Source organism: Sorex araneus, chromosome 6 (genome assembly GCF_027595985.1).
Source record: "Sorex araneus isolate mSorAra2 chromosome 6, mSorAra2.pri, whole genome shotgun sequence".
Lineage (NCBI taxonomy): Eukaryota > Metazoa > Chordata > Mammalia > Eulipotyphla > Soricidae > Sorex > Sorex araneus.
The window spans coordinates 156,015,053-156,041,704 of record NC_073307.1 but is presented as its reverse complement, the minus strand read 5'-3'; positions in this window follow the sequence as shown (position 1 = coordinate 156,041,704).

Genomic DNA, 26,652 nt, shown 5'->3' with positions numbered 1-26,652 from the left:
AAACAGAGGGGAGCCAGAAGCCTCAAAGTAAAAAGAGGTGTGATAGGTAATCACATCATTATTTTCACTTACCTGGACATCTGAAAGTTCTGCTTGCCTAGCCAGAAATTCCTGTTCCTGCTGACTCTGATGGATCACAAAACATTTCTCCATTTTCTTTCTCTGTCCATTTGGATGACCGATAAGATGTATCACATCACTAACTGCCACAGGAGTAAGGATCTTAGTAACTCCATAAAAACTGGGGCTTCCTCTCTTCTATTCAATTTCAGAACAGCATAATCAAGACTTCTATCAGCTACCTCAAACCAAGGGTCAAGAGAAAAGGAGTTCTTTTCCTTCTCGATGTTCTCTTCATAACCAAATGATACCTGTACACACTTACTAATTATGCCTGCCCACAGGGCTTGATCTACTCCCTGTCCAACAATCTCTTCTACCACGTGCCAACAAGTGAAAATGAACTGCTTGTTAAAAACAAAGCAGGTGGCACTGCCCTTCCTTTCCATGTTCTCCCATGAGAGGTAACCGACCGTTTCGCTGTGATTATAAAGAAGCTTGGTTAATTTAACCGGTATACCAATCTCAAATTCAATCTCAAAGAACCGGCCCTCCAGGTCATCCACGAGCTGGGAACTCTCTAAAACGAAGCTCTGGTTTTCCACGAGTTTCCAAACACTATTCTCCAGACAGGGCAGAAACCTGCCATCCCGACATAAAGCCTTCTTAATGGTTTCTCCTTTGAAACCACTGACACAGAGTTTGTCCCCTTGTGTGTATAACTGATGACACTGAACAATGTCTGCTCTGTTCTTCCCAGTTACATCCATATAAAATTTGACACAGTTGTTTTTTAATTTCGGTGACTGGCCAACTAATGGGTTGTTCACTTTCTGCTCACTCTGACTTTCGACAGAGTCAATTTTCTTACCACTGAGTTCAGAAAAATGACTCAGGTGGATTTTAAGATTTTTATAAATTTCAGTGCCCTCTATGCCAAGCATCAGCGCTCCCTTGCCACTCTGCGTGTCAATTTTATCTTGGAGAACTTTAACAGGCTGGGTTACTTGACTAAAGGGTTTCTTCTTGTTGAGGTTAGGCAAAATTGGGCTGCTTTCTCCCTCACGATAGAGATCTATTTTTATCACATCTTTGGGCCGTTGGATCTGGGTACCAGGTTTATCTTTTGGATCATTTCCACAGTCCTTCTTCGTTTGCTCTTTCTTGGCCTAAAAATTAAGGTGAAAAATGTAAAAAGTCTGAGGGTTATGTTAGTGTTTTCCCAAAATCTCTATAGGAATCTCAGAACCAATCTCAAGGTTGTGAACGCAATGAAGTCTGATTTCGAACTGGGATCCAAATAGTAAGCTGTTTTCTATCCCATCAGAACAATTAAGCTCTTAATGGTGCTATCTTGTTACATTTTCTGAGAAATATGAGGATGAACAATATTTCCAGGCCAACCAAAATCAGATTCTTGAAGTATTTTTTTCTTTCCTATGGTCCTGTTTTTCGATTGGGGGGAAGGGGACATACCAGGATATGCTCAGGACTTATTATAACTCCTGGCTCTGCATTAGAGCCCCTTGTCAGGCTCCAGTGACCCTGTGGGAAGCCTGGGATCAAATCCCAGTCAGCCGTGTGCAAGGCCAATGCCCTACCCACTGTGCTAGTTCTCCAGCACCTAAACTATTTCTAACATTGTTGACTGTATTGGTTAGATATACAGTTTTTACATTTTCCACATATGATGATGAACTGCAGTGAACACTTGTTCTTAAGGTGTCAAAGTCAGCAGGAATAGTTCTCATGGTTTCTTACCAGGCATGAAATGCTAAAAACAACAGAACTTAACTAATCGTTTATTAATTAGTCATTTATTAGCTGGCTAATCATGTAGCACAGCAGCACAGTCATCCTGTTGTTCATCGATTTGCTCATGCGGGCACCAGTAATGTCTCACAACATAGTTGTGAGACTTCTTGTGACTGTTTTTGGCATATCGAATATGCCAAGGGTAGCTGCCAGCCTCTGCCGTAGCAGGCGAGATACTCTCGGTAGCTTGCCGGGCTCTCCGAGGGGGGCGGAGGAATCGAACCCGGGTCGGCCTACACAAATGCCCTACCCACTGTGCCATCGCTCGTATTTGTTTTTATATCACTAATTTTTAAGCTTTCTTTAAAAATAATTTTTAAATTGCATTTTAGATAGCATGGTTACTGCAGTATAACTGTCATGGTTGTCATACAAAACGATTATTCCTTCACCAGAGCAAAGTACCCGATATGCTCCATCACCATCCTTAAGGGATTTCAAATCTCTCTCTTTCCCCACCAGCAGACTGCTTAATAATTTCAGTTTTGTGCTCAAAAGAAAACAGGTATTATCATCATTTAATAATGTACTCTTCTTTCCCATGTTTTGTATCTCTATTTAACACAGATGAGTGAGTAGTATTTTAAATAGGAAAAGAGTTTGATGGCTAGAGTAGATAACAGAATAAGTTCAGACAAACACCAGCTTAAGTCCAAATCTTTATGCTACTTTTGCTTTTAGCAACAACTTACTTCTCTCCTCATAAACAAACTGAGGGTAAAAAATCTACTGCTTGTCCAATAAGGTTATGTTTAAGATTCAATAATGTAATTGTTGTATAAAGTACTCTCTAAGTACAGGGTATTCTTGTGATCAAATAGATAAGCCATATTTGAGGTGAGATATGGTATGAAGCTACAAAAATATCACTAATTTTGTCTTTATTCCATGGTTGACTAAAGAAATTTATATTTGACCATTTGTTGTTGTTCAGAAAACGTTGCAATCATTTTTATTAAAGGTGATTTTGATAAAGAGATGATTTGTATTAGAACTCCCTTCCCCACTGTCACTCCACTCAAATAGAAAGAATAAAATGGATGAGAAAGACTTCACCTTAAATTCTCATCATAAGGCAATTTTTTGGTAGTAGTGACTATGAAACCCAATGTCAGAGATAGTTGAGTCTAAAACTGATACACTCCATACAATGCAGCTATTAAAAAGACAAAATCATGCCCTTTGCTACTACATGATGGAACTGAGGCCATCATGCTGGTGAAGTCAATGGGAAGGAGAGAGACTGTCACAGAATGATCCCTCCCCTGTGTGGTACACAAATATACTTAGAAAGGAGCAACAAATGGCCAAAGGCAACAGAACTGAAAAGTTGGTCTACAGAACTGGGGGAGATGAGATGGTTACAAGGGACACTGGTGGAGGGAAGAGGGCACTTTAGGGATGAGAATGGTGTTGGAATTAACTTACACATGAAATTATCATTAGCAGCACTGCAAATTACCGCAATAAGAATGTGGGTAAAAACAAAGTAAGTATATTTCATAGACATGCTTTATAAACATACCCATTTTGAAGGGGGAGACGGCTCCTCTGTGATATTCCTTCTCTCATTCAATGCCTTTCTCTTATTGTGTATCGTAAAAGCCATGATGACGTTAAGATTAACAGGAAGCTCAACTGAAACACTAATTTCGAATTCAAAATTTAAGTTACTGTAGTCTCCCCAATGCTATCTATTAATTACACAGATGATAAGACCTTTCCTATTTTTTCTCCTCCAATTGTCAACTCACTCTCCTGTGAGGTGTCAACTTAGCCAGCAAACAGTTTAGCCACCAAAAAAAAAAAAATCACCTCAACCATAAAAAGCTACCTCTGATTTAAAAAAAGAAAAGGAAAAACAGCATGAAATTAATACCTCAAAGCCAGAGAAAATATTGGTCAAGAGGATTGGTCAATGGTTGGAATCTACCACAAGTGTGTGTGCAGGGGGAGAAGGGTAGTTAGGGTACAGAAGGGACCACTATGATAAAAAGAGTTGGAAATGATCACCGTGGACAAGAGCTGAGTGTTCAGTGTAGGTGAAAGAATATACATGACAAGCTTTCAGTATCAGTATTGCAAACCATAATGTACAAAAGGGCACAGAATGTGTTTGTGTGTGTGTGTGAGAGAGAGAGAGAGAGAGAGAGAGAGAGAGAGAGATGAGAGAGAGAAATGGAGAAAGGGAGAGGGTGGGAGAGAGACAAGAAAAGTCCCTGCTTAGAGGCTGGGGGGAGGGGTGCCTCGGCGTGGCAAGAGGGAAACTAGGGACTTCTGTGCTGGGAAATGTACACTGGTGAAGGGATGGGGGTTGGAACATGATATGAACTCAAATCCAATCCTGAACAACTCTGTCACTGTGTATCTCACTCTGACTCAATTAAAAACATAAATTAAAAGTTTTCAATCAAAAACCTAAAAGTTCCCTCTGAGGGAGCACTGCACCTTAACACAAAACTTCTCTAGCTGACAGTTCTCCTGTCATAAAGAGTTCATTCTTTCTTTTGCAAAAGAGAAAATCATCTTTGACTTTTTATATTGTACAGAGTAGGTATGTCTGCTCGGCAACTGGGGAGATCAGAAGGTGGCCCATCCACGGTCATGCTACATGGCAGAGAGGGAGCCCAGAGACAAATGCAAGGGCTTGAAAGAGCGGGCTGTGTTGGAGGTGCTCTCAAAAATATGCTCTACTTACGCAAAAGCTCATATAGCTTTCATTCACGAAAGAGTTGAGAACCAGAGAGATAGTACAGGGAAAACCAGAAACAGCCCCTGAGCACAGCTGCGTCTGACCCAACTACAGCAGAGTAGCTCATCAACCCCAACACCTGCTCCTGGTGTGGAAGAGCTGAGATACACAGGAATGACCTAAGTATCAGGAAAGGAATCAAGGAAACAAACGAACTTTAGAATGAGAGCTTAGGTACCAGAGCAATAGTACAGCAGGGAGGGCGTTTGCCTTGCATGTGGCAGTACTAAGTTCAATTCCCCAGCATCCAATATGTTTCCATAATTACCATCAGGAGTGATCCTAAGTGCAGCGCTGGGGGTAACTCCTGAGTACAGATGCGTGTGATGCAAAAAAGCCAGCCTCATCCAAAATGAAAAAAAAAAAAAAAAGAATGAGAGCTTACCTGGGCAGAGTCAGGAACTTTACTGCTGCTTCAGTGTATTTTAGAAGAGGTATTGCGACTCTATCTCTCCTCTGAGGTCTCTCTCTTGGAAGAAAAGGAACAATAAAAACAAGATCTTCAATAATGATAAACATCACTAAAAGAAAAGACCAGGACAGTAGCAGCTGTCTTCAGAATTTCAGTACCTAAGAAGAAGCTCGGTCCATGAGAGCCCCCTATAAAGCTTCTCTTCTCAGGACTGGGGCTATACACAGTGGGCAAGGGCTTGGCTTGTGTGCGCTACCCGGGTTCCATCCCCGGCATCCCATATGATGCACTAGGAGTGACTCCTGAGTGCTGAGCCAGGAATAACACCTGAGCATCACTAGGTGTAACTGGAAAAAAAAAAGCAAAGCAAAATCAAAAGTTTCACTTATAAAGAGCCCTTCAATGAATACATGGAGAATAAAGGCAATGTATAAATCTTACCATCTTGAGAGAGAGGTATTAATAATCTCCTTTACTATTAAAGAACTGAAACATTCAGAGAGATTAAGCTAGAGACTCAGGTTTTTGCGGCCCCACAAAAATATGCTTCTGGAAACTTTTGACTGTGAACATTTTCAGCAGAAACAGAGAACAAGGAAACTCATGTAACTATCAGGAAGAGTTAAATTTTCTTTTGAAAAATGTACATCTTCTAGTTTTTCTGTACCATGACTAGAAAAGTCCTAACGTTTTCTTTTTTTTTTTCCTATTTTTGCTTTATGGGTCACACCCAGCGATGCACAGGGGTTTCACCTGCTCTGCACTCAGGAATCACCCCTGGCGGTGCTCAGAGGACCATATGGGATGTTGGGAATCGAACTCAGGTCGGCTGCGTGCAATTCAATCGCCCTACTGCTGTACTATTGCTCCAGCCCCCAAAAGTACTAACGTTTGATCCCTAGTTATATCTTTTTATCTATAAATATGAAGGGCTTCTTTATCATCATTTTAATCAATTCACACCAAGATGAAGCACCGGGGTTTAGTTATTATGTACATCAATTCTTTTCATCTAGGTAAAACATGGGCTTCTTTTACTTTTGAGATTGACTTTGTTGTATCACTGCGATTCAACAGACCATTGTAAAACTGTTCATGATTGGGTTTCAGTCATGCAGTGTTCCACACCCATCTATCCACCAGTGTACCTTTCCCAAGACCAGTGTCTTCAGTTTTCCTCCAGTCACCACCACCCCACGCCCCCAGCCTGCCTCTATGCTCTTGGCAAGCAGAACTTCCTGGAAATTAGGCTAACTCTCCTAACCATCTCTGTGTAGAGTAGGAGTTCTGGCTTCCTACAGCATCACATTCTTAGCCGCCTGTTTATAAAATGAGGCAATAACTGTAAATGAAAGTGAATGAGGCAACAGCTGTAAATTACATTGGAAGTGCTGGACCGATATTAATGTTCATTTAAGCTGTTGGGTTCAACTGCCAGACATCAGGGATTGTATCCAGGCTGCACAGCCTTTGTCATATTTCTGTTTCAATCTCCAAACCACTTCGATCTGTGTACCAAGCAGGATCAACCTCCATTGTCACAAACATTGTCACTGACTTTAGCTCAGTGCCTGGCACGTAACAGAAATATGATAGTACATATTCCTGCTCGGAGAATTACCACAGTATTGAGATACTCAACATGGACATGTGTTTTCTAAGCAGCAGAGAACCTAGGAGAACAAAAATAGAAGCAAACAGTTAAGGATCTGAACTGCTTTGTGAGATGCTAAAGAAAAAGAACCTAATGCCCAGCCATGAAGAATGGTTGCAGTCCAAGTGTGCCTGAGACTGTGACATGTCTTATGGAACTTGACGGAGGACACATGTGCCCAGAAGAGAGTCAAAGGAGGAAAAAAAATATGAATTTGCACGTCCACTGGGAAGAACGTGACCAATCTCAAGAGAAAGGGACAAGAGGTTAAATCAACACCCCAAGAACTACCCTAGACAATATATACAGACAGAAACATGTTTTTTTTCAAATATGAAAAGTGTCCTCCGCGCTGCCATCCTGCAATGTTTTTTTGTTTCTTTGTTTAATTTATTTTTTTTAATTTTATCACCATGTGGAAAGTTACAAAGTTCTCAGGTTTATGTCTCAGTTATACAATATTCAAATACCATCCCTTCACCAGTGCCCATATTCCACCACCCAAATCCCCAGTATACCCCCTGTCCCCCCACCCCCAACTGTATAACTGATGAATTTCACTTCATTTTCTCTTTACCTTGATTATGTTCCATATTTCAACACCAAACTCACTATTATTGTGGGAGTTATACCCCCAAACAAGATAGCCCTACTAAGGAAGCATTTGATAATTAGTTTTCCATTAAAAGATTGTATGTTTTCAGGTTTTAGAAAAGGTCGTGCCGCCGCATTAGCAGCTGTGCGGCTCGGATGTGTCCCAGTCCCGAATCCCGGAGCTGTGTTAGTTGCTGCTCAGTGTCGCCAGGGCTCCATCTGGAGAAGGTGTGCAGGCTGCACCTCCTCCATCCGTCTCCCCGGTGTTGTTGGCCCCAATTATCCTGCAATGTTTTTTGAGAGTTGAGCAAACCCTTCTGACCTTGCCCTTCTCCAACAGAAGGACTTAAATCAACACAGTCCTTCTGGGCCTGTTTTCAGCCCTAGCAAAAGGCTCCTCCCCCCTTAGAATTCCCTCTTTCCCCTCTTCTCTCCGCCCTCCCTCCCGCCCTCTCCCCTGCCCTCTCTCCCCTTTCTCTTTCTGCTACATTAATTTCCCTCCTAATTCTCCTCTATCTCTCCTCCTTTTAGTCCTCTCACATAGCCCTCTCTCCCTTTCTTCCTCTGACCCCCTGCTCTTCCCCTCCATCTTTTCTCTCCCAGCCTCTCTGTCTTTTCTCTTTTCCTCCAATCCGTTCTACTCCCTCACTCTCCCGAAACCCTCTTGTCCAGCTAATTCTCCCTCTCTCCTTCATACTCTTTCTCTCACTCGTCCCCTATCACAGCATCACCTCCTGCTTCTCTGGGCTCACACCTCCTTCCTCTTTTCCTCTCCCCCCCTTCATTCTCCTCCAACCTCAGACCTTCCCATTCAGCCCCCTCCCTTAACTGACTCCTCCTCTCCCTCCTCTCTGACAGGTTCTCCCTCTCTCTCCTTCCTATTCCCCACTGTCCTCCCAGGAGCACTGGCCCTGCAGAAGCACACCTGCTCATTGACGGGCTTTGCTTGCATCTCTGCTAACACTTTGCTTCATCGTTCCGTACAATAAGAAGCAGGTTCCTGCCTCATCTAGGTAACCCGGAGGTGAGCCACAAGTGTGGCCCTGACCCCTGCGCCTTCCCCTGACCTGGAGGCCTCCGGCATTTGCTCCACCCCCAAATAACACCCGCCAGCCCAGAGCCATAGCTCACCTTGCCTGCCGCCGCCAGCACCAGGACCCAGGGACGCCCAGCAGAGTCCAGCACCAGGTAGGCTACTCTTGGTGGGGTTTTACTGGCTTTTTGTTTTGCCCTTGGGGAACTGCTGCTCACCTGCTTTTTGGTACTTTGGCTATCAATTCCCTCTGGTGCCTTCAGCATAAGCCGCCCACCCCATTTCTCCTCTATTTCTACTGCATCCTGTCCAAGGAAATCCGAGACGCCACATCAGGACTCCCAAACCCTGCCAGAGTGATCCCTGAGTAGTTTGGAGTAAGCCCTGGGCACGAAGGGTGGGGCCCAACACCTCCTCCCCAAACCAACATAAAGGGCAGTGGGGAGAGCTGCACCCCCACAGTGACTAACTGGACAGTTTGCAGAGCCCCCAAGTTGGGTGAGGCTGGCCAGGCTGAGCTGATGGGGACTGTGAGGGAGCTGAAACCAGGATGGCAGAGGAAAGGGAGGACCAGGAGGAAGAAGGAAGTGGGGAGTCCCCCCTCATTTATTACATGAAACACCTCAAACTCCCTTCTTTCAACTCTCCCTTGTTGGTTTTGTCTTTTGGTTTGGGGTTTAGATTTATTTGCAGATTCTGACTCTTTTATTTTTTTGAGGGTGGGAGGTTCGGAGGTGGGGGAGAGCGGCGGTCGGTGTGAATTTGGATTTTTACTAGACCAAACTTTTTGACCATGAAACTGTTTAAAGGAAACCCAGGATCCCACCGAGCAAGTAGATAGATGACTCAGGATATCTGGTGTGTGACTGTGACTAACTTTGTAAATCAAAGTACACAGTCCCAAGATCCACCGCGGTCCCAGGAATACACACCGCCCACTTTTTTGAGTGGCGTCCAAGTCTAAATGGCAAGGCCTTTCCAAAACGGAAACTAATCGAAAACTTTCTCGTCGAATCAGAGGAGCAGAATTTGGGCCCTGCCTAAGCCCAGCTCTGCCCCAAAACCTCTTTGGCTCTGGGCCTCGGGTCGAAGCCACTCACCCACTCCTAGCTCCATGGAACCTCAGAGTAGAACTACTCGCCGATCAGAGACACAGCCTTGGAGCAGCAGTGCGTGGTTCCGAGTTGGATCCCAGAGCACTTTAACTCCTGTGATGTCAAAGGAACCACTAGAGAAGAAAAATCCCGCGCGCGGGCACATTCAAAGCAGCAACAGGGCGGGAATGAGCTTCTAGGAGAAAGTCAGTTGACCGCCTTCCCTGCCCTCCAGGGGATTGTGCCCAGCATGCCACATGCGTGCAGAAGCCTGACGCTCTAGGCGCATCTAATCCCTGGGTCCCCTGGGCGGTAGACTTGAGGTCCGCACAGGCCATAGAGCTTAAGAAATCCCTGCCACTGTCCATCAGAAGGAGGCAGAGGGCTTAGTTTTGCCTCTGGAGTCTGGACTCAGGCTCAGGTCCTGCACTTGCCCGCGGGGCTTTTCAGCCTATTGCAAGTAACCAAGAGGCCCCAAGCAGACAGCTGCACTCTACTACCTCCTCCCCCTGGCTTCAGTGGAATTTGGGATTCTCCTGAAAAGACCCTCCAGTGGAACTTGGGGCCCTCCCCTAGTGGAAATAGGAGCTGAGGCTCTTGTAGAACAGGTTAACCAGAGGAAAGAGGACAGCACAAGTTCTCCTGGTTGCCAGAATTCTTAGAACAAAGCAAACACATGGCTTTCTGATGCATACTCCAGAATCAGTCATCTCCAGAGTGATGATCACTGCCTCAGAATTCATCATCTCCAAACTGGTGATCAAGATTGTTAGAGATAAAGTGTCTTCCTCCTTAGCAATCTGAATAGGCAAAGATTCAATACGTTAATATATTCTTGAAAAGCTGGTTAGGCGCAGGAGACTGTGATAGTAATGAATCTTTTGTAACTCCTAGAACCTTGTTCGTGTAAAGGTGATGAGGTTGAAATTATAACTGAAATCTTTGTCCAGATTTGGTAAAAGAAAATATACGCATAGCAGTGATGACCGTATTTTAAATTCCAATTGCTTTTTGGGGTTTGGAAAGAATTATCATTCAAAGCTTTTACTTTTTGTTTTTTTGGGTTTTTTTTTTTTTTTTGAATCACACTCGGTAATGTACAGGGGATACTCCTGGCTCATGCGCTCAGCAATCACTCCTGGCAGTGCTCAGGGGACCATATCGGATGCTGGGAATTGAACCCGGGTCAGCCCCGTGCAAGGCAAGTGTCCTGCCTGCTGTGCTATCGCTCCTGCCCCTCATTAAAAGTTTTCAAAAGTCTTTTTCTTGGCAGGGAAAGATATGATGATGACTGCAAAAAGATCCCAGTACAAAATAAAATTTAATGCAATATATTTCAAAAGCCAGTATTGAAAACTCCATTATGTACATAGGAATAGGAGTATGTCAGAAATTTTCTGGTGGAAAAAGCCTAGGATTAATAAGTATTAGACAGATCATTTTGTTTTGCTTGCTTTAAGTTCTTGAGGATTCAGGTTTATTTCTGGCCATATCTAGTGGACTTTGAGGGCTCTTCCTCAGGAATCATGCTGGGTAGGGGCTGACTATTTTTTTCTTTTTTTATATTTGAGAATCACTGTGATGTACAGTTACAAACTTATGAACTTTTGTGTTAGCATTTCACTCATACAGTGATCGTTTACCCTTTCCTCCACCAGGACCCATTCTCCTCCACCAGTGATCCCAGTATCCCTATCATCACCCCCACGCCATCCCCCACCACCCTACCCTGTCTCTGTGGCATGGCATTCCCCTTTGTTCTCTATCCTTTTGGGTGTTGTAGTTTCCAATAGAAATATTGAGTGGCCTTCATGTTCAGTCTATAGTCTACATTAAGGTCGCATCTTCCAACCCGAATGGGTCCACACAGCATCCTCTACTTGGTGTTCCCTTCTCTATCTGAGCTGCCTTTTGCCCCAGCATGTGAGGCCCATTTCCAAGCTGTAGGGCAGACCTCCTGGTCCTTATCTCTACTCCTCTTGGGTGTTAGTCTCCCATTCCGTTCTTTTATATTCCACAGATGAGTGCAATATTTCTATGTCTGTCTCTCTTTCTGACTCATTTCACTTAACATGTCACTTTCTATGTTGATTCACTTATATGCATATTTCATGACTTCATCTTTTCTAACAGCTGCATACTATTCCATTGTGTAGATGTACCAGAGCTTCTTTCACCAGTCATCTGTTTTTGGGCACCCGGTTATTTTCCAGATTTTGGCTATTGTGAACATTGCTGCAATGACATACAAATGCAGATCTCATTTCTACTATACCTTTTTGCCTCTCTAGGATATATTCCGAGGAGTGGTATTGCTGGGTCAAATGGGAGCTCAATTTCTAATTTTTTAATTAGAATGAACAATCGTCCATATTGTTTTCCAAAAGGGCTGAACCAGTCGGCATTACCACCAACAGTGAAGGAGAGTCCCTTTCTCCCCACATCCACACCAACACCGATTGCTTTCGATCTTTTGGATGTGGGCCAGTCTCTGTGGTGTGAAATGACATCTCATTGTTGTTTTAATCTGCATCTCCCTAATGATTAGTGGTCTAGAGCATTTTCTCATGTGTCTTTTAGCCATTTGGAATTCTTCTATGAGAAAATTTCTGTTCATTTCCATCCCCCATTTTTGGATGGGGATGGATGTGTTCTTCTTGTAGCATTCAGCCAGTGCCTTGTATGTCCTTGATATCAAGGCCTTATCAGAAGGATATTGGGTGAATATCCTTTCCCATTCTGTAGACTGCCTTTGTATTTTGGTCACTGTTTCTTTTGAGATGCAGAAGTTTCTTAGTTCAAGACAGTCCCAATTGTTTATCTCTGTTTTCAATTGCTTGGTCAGTGGCGTGTCATCTTTGAAACCATCTTCAGTTTCAATGTCGTGGAGGGTTTTGCCAACCTTGTCTTCCAGGAACCTTAGGGATTCTGGTCTGATGTTGAGATCTTTAGCCATTTTGACCTGACTTTTGTACATGGTGGCAGGTAGAGATCAGAGCCCATTTTGTTGCATGTAGCTGTCCACTTTTGCCAGCACCATTCGTTGAAGAGGCTTTCCTTGCTCCAATTCACATTTCTTGCTCCCTTATCAAAGATTAGATGATCATCTATTTGAGGGTGTGTGTGAGGATATTCAACCCTGCTCCATTGGTCTGTGGCTCTGCCTTTCTTCCAGTATCCTGCTGTTTTAATTATTACCGCTTTGTAGTAGAGATTGAGGTTGAGGAGGGTGATTCTTCCCATATTCTTTTTCTCAAGTGTTGCTTTAGCTATTCATGGGGGCTTATTGTTCCATATGAATTGCAAGAGTGTTCGCTCTATTTCTCTGAAAAATGTCATGGGTATCCTTATAAGGATCACAATGAATGTGTACAATGCTTTGGGGAATATTGCCATTTTGGCCATTTATTTCTACCAATACATGAGCAAGGGATATCCTACCATTTCCTCGTGTTCTTTTATCTCTTGAAGTAGCGTTTTGTAGTTTTCTTTGTACAAGTCCTTTACCTCCTTAGTTAAACTGATTCCGAGGTACTTGATTTTCTGAGGCATTATTGTGAATGGGATGCTTTTTATATGTCACTATTTTCTCTCTCATTATTTGCATATGGGAAAGCCAAGGACTTTTGGGTATTGATTTTATAGCCTGCCACTTTACTGTACAAGTCTAATGCTTCTAGGAATTTCTTGGTTTTAGGGTTCTCTAAGTACAGTATAATATCATCTGCAAATATTGGGTGTTTGATTTCTTCCTTTTCTACCTGAATGGAGGGCTAACTTTTTTACCAGATACTCTAGTCTCTGCCATGCTAAGTAGGATGGAGTATTAAAGTAGAACAAAAATACCCAATGACACACCAGAGGGTTTGTATGGAGCCTAATGCAGTTTCAAGAGACTAGAAGTAATATCTTGATGACTTGACATTAGTAATCAAACCATTGTAAACTGCTTGTATTTTATAAGCTATGGTCATTTATAACTCATAACAATCTTTGGCTACTGTTCATTTCTAATTGATGTTCTTTTGGATGTGTGCCAGTCTATGTGGTGTGAGATGATATCTCATAGTTATCTTGATCTGCAATTCCCTGATGAATAGTGATGAAGAGCACTTTTTTGTGTTTTTTTGGCTGCTCGTATTTCTTCTTTGAGAAAGATTCTGTTCATTTCATCGCCCTATTTTCTGATGGGATTGGATGTTTTCTTCTTACAGAGTTCAACCAGTGCCTTGTATATCCTTGAAATCAGCCCCTTATCAGATGGGTATTGGGTGAATATTTTTTCCCATTCTGTTGATTGTCTTTGTATTATGGTCACTGATTCTTTTTCGGGCTTGAGCAATAGCACAGCACTGGGGCGCTTGTCTTTCACGCAGCCGACCCGTGTTCAATTCCTCTGGGAGAGCCTGGCAAGCTACAGAGAGTATCGCCCCTGCACGGCAGCCTGGCAAGCTACCCATGACGTATTCAATATGCCAAAAACAGTAACAATAAGTCTCAGTATGAAAGATGTTCCTGGTGCCTGCTCAAACAAATCGATGAACAATGGGATGACAGTGACAGTGACACTGTTTCTTTTGAGATGCAGATGCTTCTTCGTTTAAGATAGTCCCATTTGTTTATCTCTGTTTCCACTTGCTTGGTCAGTGGCGTGTCATCTTTGAAAATATCTTTGGCTTCAGTGTCGTAGAGGATTTTGCTAACCTAAGGTTAGATAATCTTCAATGTACATTAAGATAGTTTTGAGGAAAGTTCCTTCAAAACCCATTTTGGTGAGAGTTTTCATCTAAACAGGTGCAGGATCTTGCCAAATGACTTCTCTACGTCTATTGATATGATCATATGGTTTTATCTTGTCTTTTGTTGATAAGATGGATTATGTAGATTGATTTCTGAATGTTAAACCATCCTTGCATCCCTGGGATGAATCCCACTTGGTCGTGGTGTATGATCTTTTTGATGAGTTGTTGGATTCTATCTGCTAACATTTTGTTGAGGATATTTGCATCCGTGTTCATCAGAATATCAGCCCGAGTTTTCCTTTTTTTTTTTTGTGGTGTCTTTGTTTGTTTTTCGTATTAGGGAGATATGAGCCTCATAGAAACTGTTTGGGAGAGTTTCTCTTTCTACATTTTCCTGAAAATTCTTGAGAATAACTTGCAATAGATCCTCTTTAAATGTTTCGAAGAGTTCACTAGTGTATCCATCTAGACCCGAGCTTTTGTTACTGGGAAGACTTTGATTACAGTTTCAATATTCTTGATAGTAAAAGGTCTATTCAAGTGTTCCAAATCTTCTAGGTTCAGTCTTGGGAGATTATAAAACTCCAGAAATTTATCCATTTCTTCTAGATTCTCTTGTGTCATGGCATAGAGACTTTCAAAGTAGTCACTGATGATCTTTTGCTTTGATTTCTGTTGTGATGTCCCCATTTTCATTTCTGATTAGGTATAATAGGGTCCTCACTTTCTTTGTGAGTCTTACTAGCGGTTTATCAAACTTGTTTATTTTCTCAAAGAACTAGATCTTGGTTTCATTGATCTTTCATATTGTTTTTGGGTTTCCATACCGTTAATTTCTGCTCTAACTTTTATTACTTCTGCCTGGTTTGGGCTCCCTTTGTTGGTACTTTTCTAAGATTTTGAGCTATGAAGTCAAGTTAATTATGTGGGCCCTTTCTTTCTTCCTGAGAAATGCTTGCAGAGCTATAAATTTTCCCCTTAACATGGCTTTAGCTGCGTCCCATAGGTTCTGGTAGCTCATGTCTTCATTCTTATTGATTTCGAGGTATCTTGATTTCTTTCCTTGATTTACTTCCTGACTAAATTGTTGTTCAACAGTGACTTATTTAATATCCGGGTGTTTGATTTGGTTCAGCGTGTCTGTGTGTGATTAACTTCAATCTTCTGTGCATTGTGGTCTGTAAAGATAGTTCAGACAATTTGTTTCTTCCTGATTCTACGAGATATGTTTGGTGACCCAGCACGTGGTCTATCTTGGAAATTGTTCCGTGTGCACTAGAAAATAATGTATATTCTTTCCTTGGGGGATGTAAAGCCCTGTATAGGTCTATTAGCCCTCTCTCTTGTATCTCTTCTTTCGAAGTCAGTGTTTCCTTGCTGAGTTTTAATCTTGTAGATCTAACCAAAGCTGATAAGGCAGAGTTGAAGTCTCCAATTACTATTATGTTGCTACCAATGTCCTCCTTAAAATTTGTTAGCAGTTGTTTTAAGTACTTAGCTGGTCCTTCATTGAGTGCTTATACGTTAAAGAGCGTGATTTCTTCCTGCTGTACATATAACCTAATTATTAAAAAATGGTCTTCGCTGTCCCTTCTAATCCTTTTCAACCCGAAATCTATGTTGTCGGATACTAGTGTGGCCACCCAGGCTTTCTTGAGGGAGTTGTTTGCTTGCAGGATTGTCCCAGCCTTTGACTTTGAGTCTGTGTTTCCTCTGACTATTCAGATGTGTTTCTTGTAGGCAGCAGAATGTTGGGTTCAGTTTTTGAATCCATTTTGCCACTCATGTGTCTTAATTGGTGCATTTAGACCATTGACATTGAGAGAGATTATTGTCATGGGGTTTTGTGCCATCTTTCTATAGGGGTTTGTTGCACTTTGGGGGTTTTTCTTCTCTTACAGTAGCCCCTTTAGCCCTTCTTTTAAGTTTGGTTGTGAGTCTATGAAGTTCCTGAGCTGTTGTTTATCCATGAAATAGTGTATCATTCCTTTGAGTTTGAGTGAGAATTTAGCCAGAAAAAGTATTCTTGGTGAGGCATTCACTTCATTGAGTTTTATCACTATATCCCACCATTGGCTTCGGGCTTGGAAGGTTTCCTCTGATAGGTCTGCTATAAATCTAAGGGGAGGTCCTTTGTATATGATTTCCTTCTCTGACCTTGCTGCTTGTAGTATTGGGTCTCTATCCGTGTCATCCATCATTCTGATTATGATGTCTTGGAGTCTTTTTATTAGGGTCTCTTTTAGCTGGCACTCTTTGGGCGTCTCAGATCTAGATGCCTGCATTCACCAGCTCTGGGAACTTCTCAGCATGATATCTTTAACTGTTGCTTTTTCACGGGGGTCACCACCCTTTTGTTCTGTAACTCTGATGATTCTTATGTAGTTCCTCTTGGATTCATCCCCTAAGCCTCTGATTTGCCCTAGAGCTCTTTTGAGGTCCTTTCCCGTTCGTTGTTGTTGCTTGTAAGCTTTCTGAAGCTCATCTTCAAGCGCACTGATTCTGTATTTGGCTGTAGTCATTCTACTGTTGAGGGCTATTGCGTGAACATTCGTGCAGTCGGAGGCGCTGAGACAAGGAACGCGGAAAAAAACGTATGTCATGGAGGGTCCAGGTTCTCTCCGACTCTGTGGCGAAGGTAGAGAGCCCTGTAATCTCCTTTTATTGGTCATGGAACCTCTTTTGGGCACAATAGTGTGAAGTCACCAAAGGCATCAAAAGAAGTTACAGAAGGAACATTGAGGCAGAAGAACATGCATTGTTTCCAAAAATGAAACTGTTCTTGGGTGATAAGCACTTGGATTTACATCCCAAAGACAAGGCTGGGCCTACACCTGAAATCTACATCCCAAACACTAGGCTGGGCCAGAGCCTGAAATCTACAATCTCAAAGATCAGGCCTGGCTAACCTCTGAGATCTGCATGTCAAAGACCAGCCAGGCATCTGTGAGAAACAGAAAAACTGCCCCTTTTCAATATACTGAAATTATTTACTGAAGGCAGCTTGAAGGGGGAAAATGTTCAGCTTCATGCAAATCAGTCAGGACACACGAGAAATCTCACCCATTTTCATGGGTCCCTATGTTCCTGCCCCTTATACGGTACAGTCTACATGGGTTTGCCCTGATACCTCAGTCCAGCCCCAACAGAGGGCACACACTGAGATTTTTTTATTTCATCTGCTGAATCCTTTAGCAGTGATTCTTTTGTTTTTAGCTTTCTTATTTCTGTTCTAATTTCTTCCTGTATATTGTCGGGTATCCATTCGACTATTTCTCTCATGTTCTCTTTTAATTTAATGGAGATATGTTCCACGGTTTCTTTGAGTTCGTTGAACATCCTCAACATTTTTTTTTCTTTTTGGGTCACAACCGGTGATGCACAGGGGTTACTTCTGGCTCACGCACTCAGGAATCACTCCTGGCGATGCTCAGGGGACCATATGGGATGTTGGGAATCAAACCCGGGTTGGCCACGTGCAAGGCAAACGCCCTACCCGCTGTGCTATCGCTCCAGCCCCCAAACATCCTCAACATTTAATTTCCAAATTCTTTATCTGAGAGATTATATTTGTGGGAATTTCCTGATAAGGCTTCAGGGCTCTTTTCTTCATCTGCGCTATTTCTTCATGTTGCTGTGGTAATATGAAGGTGGGTCCCTTCAGTTCACCTCTCACTGCAAGGGAGGACTCTAGATGGGCTCAGTCAATCGTGGTCTCTCTTTTTCCTTTAAGAAGACTACCTCTTCAGTGCTCCTCTGTGCCTTACCTGGGGTCACTAGTGTAGCTACAGGAAATGTATTCTATTTCACTGGGATTGTTCAATTCTTTATGTTCACTGTTATTTCGGTGTTCGGGGAGAGTATTTTGATTGGAATAGGCTAATGGACTATTGGCCTAATGTGATTGGGATAGCCAGGATGTCCTCTTCAGAATTAGGTAATGGAGGCTGAGCTGTGAGTCCCAAATGCTGGGAGTAGGAAAACGAAACGTTGGTTGTGATTGGCTGCCTCTCCGGAGGCCACACCCACCAGCTACAGTTTGCAGAGCCCCCACAGTGGGTGAGGCTGGCCAGGCTGAGCTGATGGGGAATGCGAATGGGCTGAAAGGTCACTAGATGGCAGAGGTAAAGGAGGATGGAGGAAGTGGAGAGTCCCTCCTCATTTATTACATGAAACACCTCAAACCCTCTTCCTCCACCCCTCCTTATAGGTTTTATATTTTTTTGTTTTGGGGTTTAGATTTACTTTGTTGATTTGTATTTGGGAGGGTATGTAAATTTGGAGTTTTGCTCAGACACAACGTTGGGTGTTCTTGTGAACTTGTTAAAAGGAAACCCAGGATCCCACCGAGAAAGCAGATGACTCAGGGTGTCTGGGGTGTGATTGTGAACCTGAAACTTTGTGAGTCAAAGTACCTGTACAATGCCAACCCAAGCTCCACCGAGGCCCCACAAATACACACGCCACACTGTTTGGCATGGCACCCTAGACTAGCTGGCAAGGCCTTTCCAAAACTAAAGCCCTTCCACGTTGAGTCAGAGGGGCGGCTGGGCCCTGCCTTCGGGCAGCTCTGCCCCCAAAACCTCTTAGGCTCTGGACCTGGGGTCTAAGCCACTCACTCACACATAGCTCCAAGTTCTATCCCAGAGCAGAAGATCTACTCACCGATCAGAGACACAGCCTGGGAACAGCAGTGCGCGGTTCCACGTTGGATCCCAGAGCACTTGAATTCCTTAGAGCTCAAAGGAAGCACCTCGGAATAGGAACCTTGCGGGCGCGAACATTCAAAGCAGCAGGGTGGGAATGAGTCTCTGGCCGTTTAAAACTACGTTTTGGCGAACCGACCAATGGGATAACTCATCCTCCAAGAAAACTGATTGGCCCGTGTGTACCGCCTTAGGGACTGAGTCAGCTTCTGGACCAGAACACCTGAGCGCGGGAAAAGGTTAGCTGGGCACTGAGACTGCCCAGGGGAATATGGACCAAAGAGCCGAGTCCGCGAATGCTTGCAGCAGCCTTGAGATCTCGGGTCACGCCTGGTCTGGGGGCTTCTTTGGGCACAAACTGTGGGCCCTGTATTGGTCAGGGACCTTCAGGAATCTCCACCGCTGCCCATCAGCTGGAGGCAGATGGCTTCATTATACCCCTGGAGACGGGACTCAGGCTCAAGTTCTGCACTTGTCAGGGGCTTTTCACCTGCTTGCAGGTGACCAAGTGGCCCCAAGCAGACAACAGCAGCCCCCACCAACCCAGGCTCCAGTGGAACTTGGGACCCTCCCAGAAAAGACCCTCCAGTGGAACTTGGAACTCTCTCCTAAGCGAAGTAGGGGCTGAGGCAATTTTAGAACGGGTTAATCCAATGGGAAAGGACAGCACCTGTTTTCCTGGTTGCCAGAATTGTTTCTAGTTAGGACAAGGCAAACACTTGGCTTTCTCATACAAGACTCTAGAATTCATCATCTACAAACTGGCGATCAAGATTCATAAAGAAGAAAACATCGTCTTCCTTAGCAATTTGAATAGAAACAGATTCAATACGTTAATATATTCTTGAAAAGCTGGGTAACCGTAGAAGATTATGATTGATAGTGATCAATCTTTTGCAACTCCTAGAACTTTGTTCGAGTAAAGGCGATGAGGTTGGAATAATAACTGAAAGCTATTTCCAGATTTTGCTTAAAGGAAAATATGCACAAAGCAGTGATGACCACAGCTTAAATTCCAGTTGCTTATTGGGGTTTGGAAACAATTATCATTAAAAGTTTTAATTTTTAATTTTAATTTTCTAAAGTTGTTCGCAAGAGTTCATTACAAAATGTTCAAACACCAATACACTTTCTTGTACCTTCCCACCACCAGAAGAGGAAAGTGTGTTAAAATTGTTGTATTTCATCCTGGAGCTTTCAAAGCCCTTATGTAAGAGACACCAAGCATATATATCGAAACCAAACAAATGTGTGCTACTTTTGGAACATCAGTGGGTTAGAGTGTAAGGAGACGTGTGGCCACATTTGTAGCCGTTCACTCCAGGATGTTCTGTGTTGTTCTCTTCTGGGAGCTTTACTTCATAGTTCTTGATCTCGTGCATTGATGAGATTATCATTAAATTGATAAATTGATTATCATTAAATTGAGATTACCATTACATTGATGTATTGGCCACATGCAAGGCAAACACCCTACCCATGTGCCCTTTGAAAAACATTTTTAAGTGTAAAATTTGTACTTATCAATTAAAAAATTTAATTTAGGCGATTGGAGGCTGCCGTAAAGCTTCCATCCCTTTTGGAGAGCCTGGCAAGCTACCAAGAGTACACCGCCCACATGGCAGTGCCTGGCAAGCTACCTGTGGCGTATTTGATATGCCCAAAACAGTAACAACAATGGGCCTCATTCTCCTGACACCAAAAGAGCCCCCAATATGGAAGCGTTAAGAAAGATGAGCAAGGAGAGGATGAATAAAATCTCATAGATGAACTAGATTGCCAAAACGAAGAAAGACTAAAATGATTGTCTGTAATTTCCACGCACGTACACTGGCATCGGAAGCATGAGTGGAGGACCTGATGATGCAAGCAAAGAAGATCAAGTACAACCTCACTGGTCTGACCAAAAGGAGAAGGTACATATCACATCACGCCATTTTCGACGCTGGAGAAGAATTGTTCCTTGGAACATGCGACAACAGAGGTTTCGGTGGCATTGGTGTCCTAGTCACACGAACTTGTTCATGAGCATTGATTCATTCGAATGCTTAACAACCCAAACGACGATTACACTCTAATAGATGTGGCTCACTGCCGGCAGTTTCTATCTTCATCTACGCACCAACACCCAACTACTATCACTGTCACTATCATCCCGTTGCTCATCGATTTGTTCGAATGGGCACCAGTAACGTCTCTTATTGTGAGACTTATTGTTACTGTTTTTGGCATATCCAATACGCCAAGGATAGCTTGCCAGGCTCTGTCGTGCAGGCGCAATACTCTCGATAGCTTGCCGGGCTCTCCGAAAAGGGTGGAGGAATTGAACACAGTTTGGCCGCGTGAAAGGCGAATGCCCTATTGCTTTGCTATCGCTCCAGCCCATCCACATACAATAAAGAAGAAATTCAGAAATTCCACATGGAAATGGAGAGGTCCTATAAAAAAACACACCTTCTACAAGATCATTGTTGGTGATTTTAATGACAAGATAGGACTGAGAAGGTCGCCCAAAGTACTCCATTTTGGGACCCATAGCCTAGAATAGAATTATGGGGTGAGAGACTGTCTGAGTTCATCATGTCAACCAAGACCATCCATGGCAACTCACAGTTCCAGAAGGCCAAATCTAAATGCTGGACATGGGAATCTCCCGGTGGACAGTTCCACAATGAAATTGACCACATTGTATTCAATCGAAGGTTTTGCCTGACCGACATCACTGTTTTCCCAAAATTCCAAATGAGATCGGACCCCATCTCCTTCGTGCAAAATTCTACTTCGCAGAGCAGGGAGGAAGGTCTGCAAAGTTTAAGTTTAGGAAAAGAACTCCCAGAATGACCACCTACTAGGAGCTCTTTGGCACTATTGCGGCAACGTGGGAACATGCCGTCCTTGACAACATGGACAAGGAATACGATCGACTGGTTCAGCACCTCATGACTGCGCAAAGAATGCCGAGAGTGAGAAAGCCACAAACAAACGCCTGTCTTTGGAAACTCTCAAGCTCATTCGTCAACGTAGTTTGGCGCGAGTCTCAGGCAACCAGAAGCTAACGTCTGAGCTCGAAAAGCTGTGCAAAGAAGCGATAAAGGAAGACCACAAAGAGAGAATAGCAGTAGCGTTGGCCTATGCAGCTGAAGCCTGGAAAAGTATTCGAAAAGCTCGCCTGTCCTTTGCCAACTACAGGACCATGAAGACTGCCCTCTGACGTCCTGATGGATCTATCACATCTTCCAGAAAGGCAATGGAGAGGATTAGTCACAACGTCTACTCGGATCTCTTTGGCAGCCACATCCACCTGCCCACATACCAAACTCCACAAGATGGATATATCGTTCCCAACGTCCTCCCTTCCAAAATCCGATACGCCATCTCATTGGTAAAGATGTGTACAGCACCCAGTCCAGACAAGGTCAGACCTAAACACCTGAAGATTCTGCTGGCAGTACTCATCAATAAACTGGCTCGCTCGACTCTTTACACACTACCTATCTGAATGCAAGATTCCGACCCAGTGGAAAACCAGCAGGACCCTTCTGTTGTACAAGAAGGGAGATATCCATGACATCGACAACTATCACCCAATCTGCCTGCTGTCTGTCGTCTACAAGTTGTTCATTTGTGTCATCCTGAATAGAATAGGCAGAACACTAGATGAAGCAAGAATGTGAGCAAGCCGGGTTCCGAAAAGGATTCAGCATGATCGACCATATCCACACAATGCACAAACTCATTGAAGTTTCGCAACAGTTCAAGATGCCACTCTGTCTAATGTTCATCGACTTCAAGAAGGTCTTCAATTCTGTTGAGACTGAAGCGGTCATCGAAGCCCTAGCCAAACAAGGCATTCAAACTCAATACATCAAGATCCTCCACGAGCTGTATTATGGATTCACCACAGGAACTCACCATTCTACAAGGAAGTCATCATTGACGTAATGAGAGGAATGAGTCAGGGAGATACCATTTCACCAAAACTCTTCAGTGCCACCCTCGAGAACATCATACAACAACTGGAATGGGAAGGAATGGAAGTGAGGATAGACGGTTGGCAATTACACTACCTCCGCTTCACTGATGACATTGTTCTCATAACGCCATGCATTAGCCAGGCGGCACAAATGATGGCCGATTTCGACCATAAGTGTGGAAATGTCAGACTGCAGCTGAACCTCAAAAAGACGATGCTCATGAAAAATGAACTAGTCCCTGAACCTCCATTTGCTCTCAATGGAACAAACATCTCCGAATGCAGCAGCTTGGAAGGAACTCAACATGAGAAATGACTTGGCTCCAGAACTGTGCAGGAGGAAGAGAGCAGCGTGAAAGGCCTTCAAGAGCGTTGAGAAGTGGGTAAGAGGACAAAGGACCTCCGAATCCAGGCACATCGTTCAATTACACCATTCTTCCTGCACGAACGTATGCTTCAGAGACCTAGGCACTAAGCAAACAGGATGAGATCACTATTCAGGTATCCCAATGAAGAATCAAAAGAGCTATGCTAGAAGCATCACGTCTCACTGAAGTAAGAGAAGGAATCTGGAGTTCCGACCTCTGTCGACGGTAAAGAATCAGGGATGCTGTCTCGTTTTGCAAGACATCAAGTATTAGATGGGCCGGACATGTAATGCGACTCAGAGACGGCCGTTGGACTAGAGCTGTTACCGACTGGATTCCATGGGACATAAAAAGACCACATGGCCGCCCACAAACGAGATGCTCAGACTTCTTCATCAAAACACTGCATGAACGGTTTGAGGCTATTCCTGTTTCTGGAGCAAGCAGATATCATTGGGCTACACTAGCACACGACAGGGACAAATGGAGATGTTACTGGCGCCTGCTCGAGCAAATCGAAGATGAACAGGAAGACAAGTGATACAAGGGATTAATTAAAAATATGAAAATAATACAAAAACATTTTTAATAATGTAGGAGTACTAGTGTTTATTCAGCCATTGATTAAGCTGATTGAATTGGGCGTGTGTTGTATAAAGTGATACATCAGTTGGTCGAAGGTGCAGAGACAAGACACTCGAGAGGAATGTAGAGAGCACAGAAGGTCATGCCATCGATCTGGCTCTGGGCAAAGATTGACTGCCAGCAGCATCCTTTTCTTCTATTTTTTTTATCAGTTACAACCTAATGGTTTCGTTACAAAGACTAGATAATGAATATACAAACAGTTATAAGGTAAGCATTCGTCAAAAAAACATCAGGGTATACATTGTCTTGTCAAAGCTGTTTTAATGATCAGAACGTGAGAGGAAGATATGGAGCTGGACACATACGCTCTATAGATCACTTCCCCCACATTCTTATGGTCGGTTATACATAGAGCAAAGAGAAGCCTCATACTATACTTGGAGGTCAAACCAGATTAAGGATGTGTAAGAGAGGGGGAAACTGCTGCTTTGTACTGCCCTCTACAGTATCATCCGGCAGGAATATGAGAGCATGCTGTACTTTTCCAAATCGTCTCTACTCACACGTTTTCTAGCTTGCCCACTGAATGTAAAAGTGATTCCACATGACTTTTTTTAAACTTCAGACTTACGTTTTATTTCATTATCATCATCATCATCATCATCATCATCATCATCATCATCATCATCTTCATCTTCATCATCATCATCATCATCACTCTTATTAACCTCGTGACATTTTTAAAGATTTCATGTTTGAATTTCAGTTCTACAATGATTGTTCACCAAACCCTCCACCATTGCACATCTCCCACCACCCACGTCCGCATTATCCCCATCCCACCCCTCCCCCTGCCTCTATGGCAGACAATCTCTACCATACTCTCTTTTTTGTCGTTCGTTATGAATAGCGTAAGATGTTATGTCTGTGCTCACCTAAAATTCTAAAATTTTAGATGATCAGGCTCTAGAGAAATCTCTGCAGCGGGATCATCAGTTCAGAGATTCTTTTCTGTATTACTGGATCATGGCCATGAAGGGGTTTAAGTAGCAGCCAGAGGCAGTTTGTGGGCGTGACCTTCAGGGTCCATAGGGATGAGGACATTAAAAGGACTGGTGTTGGTGCCCAACTAGATCATGAGGGTGAATTCTTGGACACTGTCCTGCAAGCAGGAAGCAAAACCAGGACCCCACTTTGAAGTAAGAGGGCGAGCTGAAGCTTGTGAGTCAAATTGATCTGGAAAAGGCCGAACCCATCCTCTGTGCCAACATGTTCCGGCAGTAGAAATAAGCAGTCCTCCTGTTCGCACATATCTCAGACGTAGCTAAACCTTTAGATGTAAAATTCCGCTCCTCCTGTTTATCACAGACCCCAGGTGTGAGGAAGTCTTGACTTATGGAACTACAATCAACCATGTTTTCCTCCAGGAAATTTGTTACTGACCATCTTTTCGTTCTGGGAGTTTGTAACTGTTTGCATCATTAACATGATAAATAATGTATACTTAGATACATGCTCATCCTATACCTCTGCCTCCTTGTTTTGATACATTCCGCTCTACTGAATTTCTAGGAAGAGTTTACAATAAGGATCAAATAAAAGGAAGCTGTGAAAGCAGCTCTGGGCCACAGAGCCTGAGAGAGCCCTGGCCCTCCATGCTATTATATGCCTCTCGCGTGTCTTGTCTCTAAGCTCAGCCCGCCCAATCAAACATTCGTACAATAGACCTGCACATCCCCTATCGCTTGAGGCCTGGAGTTTGCCATCACTGAACCCGCATACTTGAGCTTCTCATTGGGTTCTGGAAGTTGATGGTTGTCGGGTACTTAGGTGGCAGATGAAGAGAGGTCGCCTGACCTGTCTGAGGCACCCTGGTAAAGTCCGCATGGATTAAAGTTCGGAGACATCTCTGCAGCGAGCTCCTTGGTTCAGTGATTCCTTTGTATGTCTCTCTATCATGGCCCTTGTTTCCATCTGTTCCGGAGAAATAAACTATTGGCTTATGCCCTACAAGGTGTGCCCGCTTGCTTGGAGCACTCTGTGCTGCCGGCCCTAAATGCGGCTTTTGAACTCTTTCAGCATTTATGGGTCTCTGAAATAAGGCCTATAAATGAACTAGTAGAGCTGAGCCAGAGGTGGTTGTGGGTATGGCTCCCATATACCAAACTTTAGGCCATTTTATTTCTTGGTAAACCTGGACCCAATTTGTTGGGATCCGGCCAAAGCCACAACGCAATTTTGAAATATTAGGAAGTCTGAGGTACCATCACGCCGCTGACAAAAATAATGAGAATGGAGGGAAACATACTATTTGTTTCAAATTAGTGTTATTCTTAAATTTTCCTTAAGCAATTCAGGTGGCAAGCATCAGATGTACATAGACTGAGAACCAGTTTATGCACGGGGGACTTGGCACATCCATGTCTGGAGAAAGAATTACTGTATAAAAAGCAACAGGTAGTAGAGAATGGTTAAAGTGACCTGGCACTACAATGGCAAGGGCACCTTCCAATCATCCTGCCCGCTTACATCAATAGAACCGAGTCATGGCTGCATCCAGGAAAATACTCTACCCTGTTTACTATCACCCCAGCTTTATAATTCGAGTCACACAACCAAAATTATGAAGGACACAGAACTTTCTTGCGATCTAGGTAGGTATATATCCAAACGACATCAGTAATGATTTAAGGGGGTACTAGAAGTACTAGAGCAAAGAAAATACACTTAATGAGCTGCACCAGAGGTTTCCAGGTGGAAAAAAAAACTAAAAATAATAAATTTTAGAGCGTTTTGTTTTGCTTTGCTTGAAGTTCTTGAAGTCTGATTTTTGTTTATTTCTGTCCATGCCCAGAGGACTT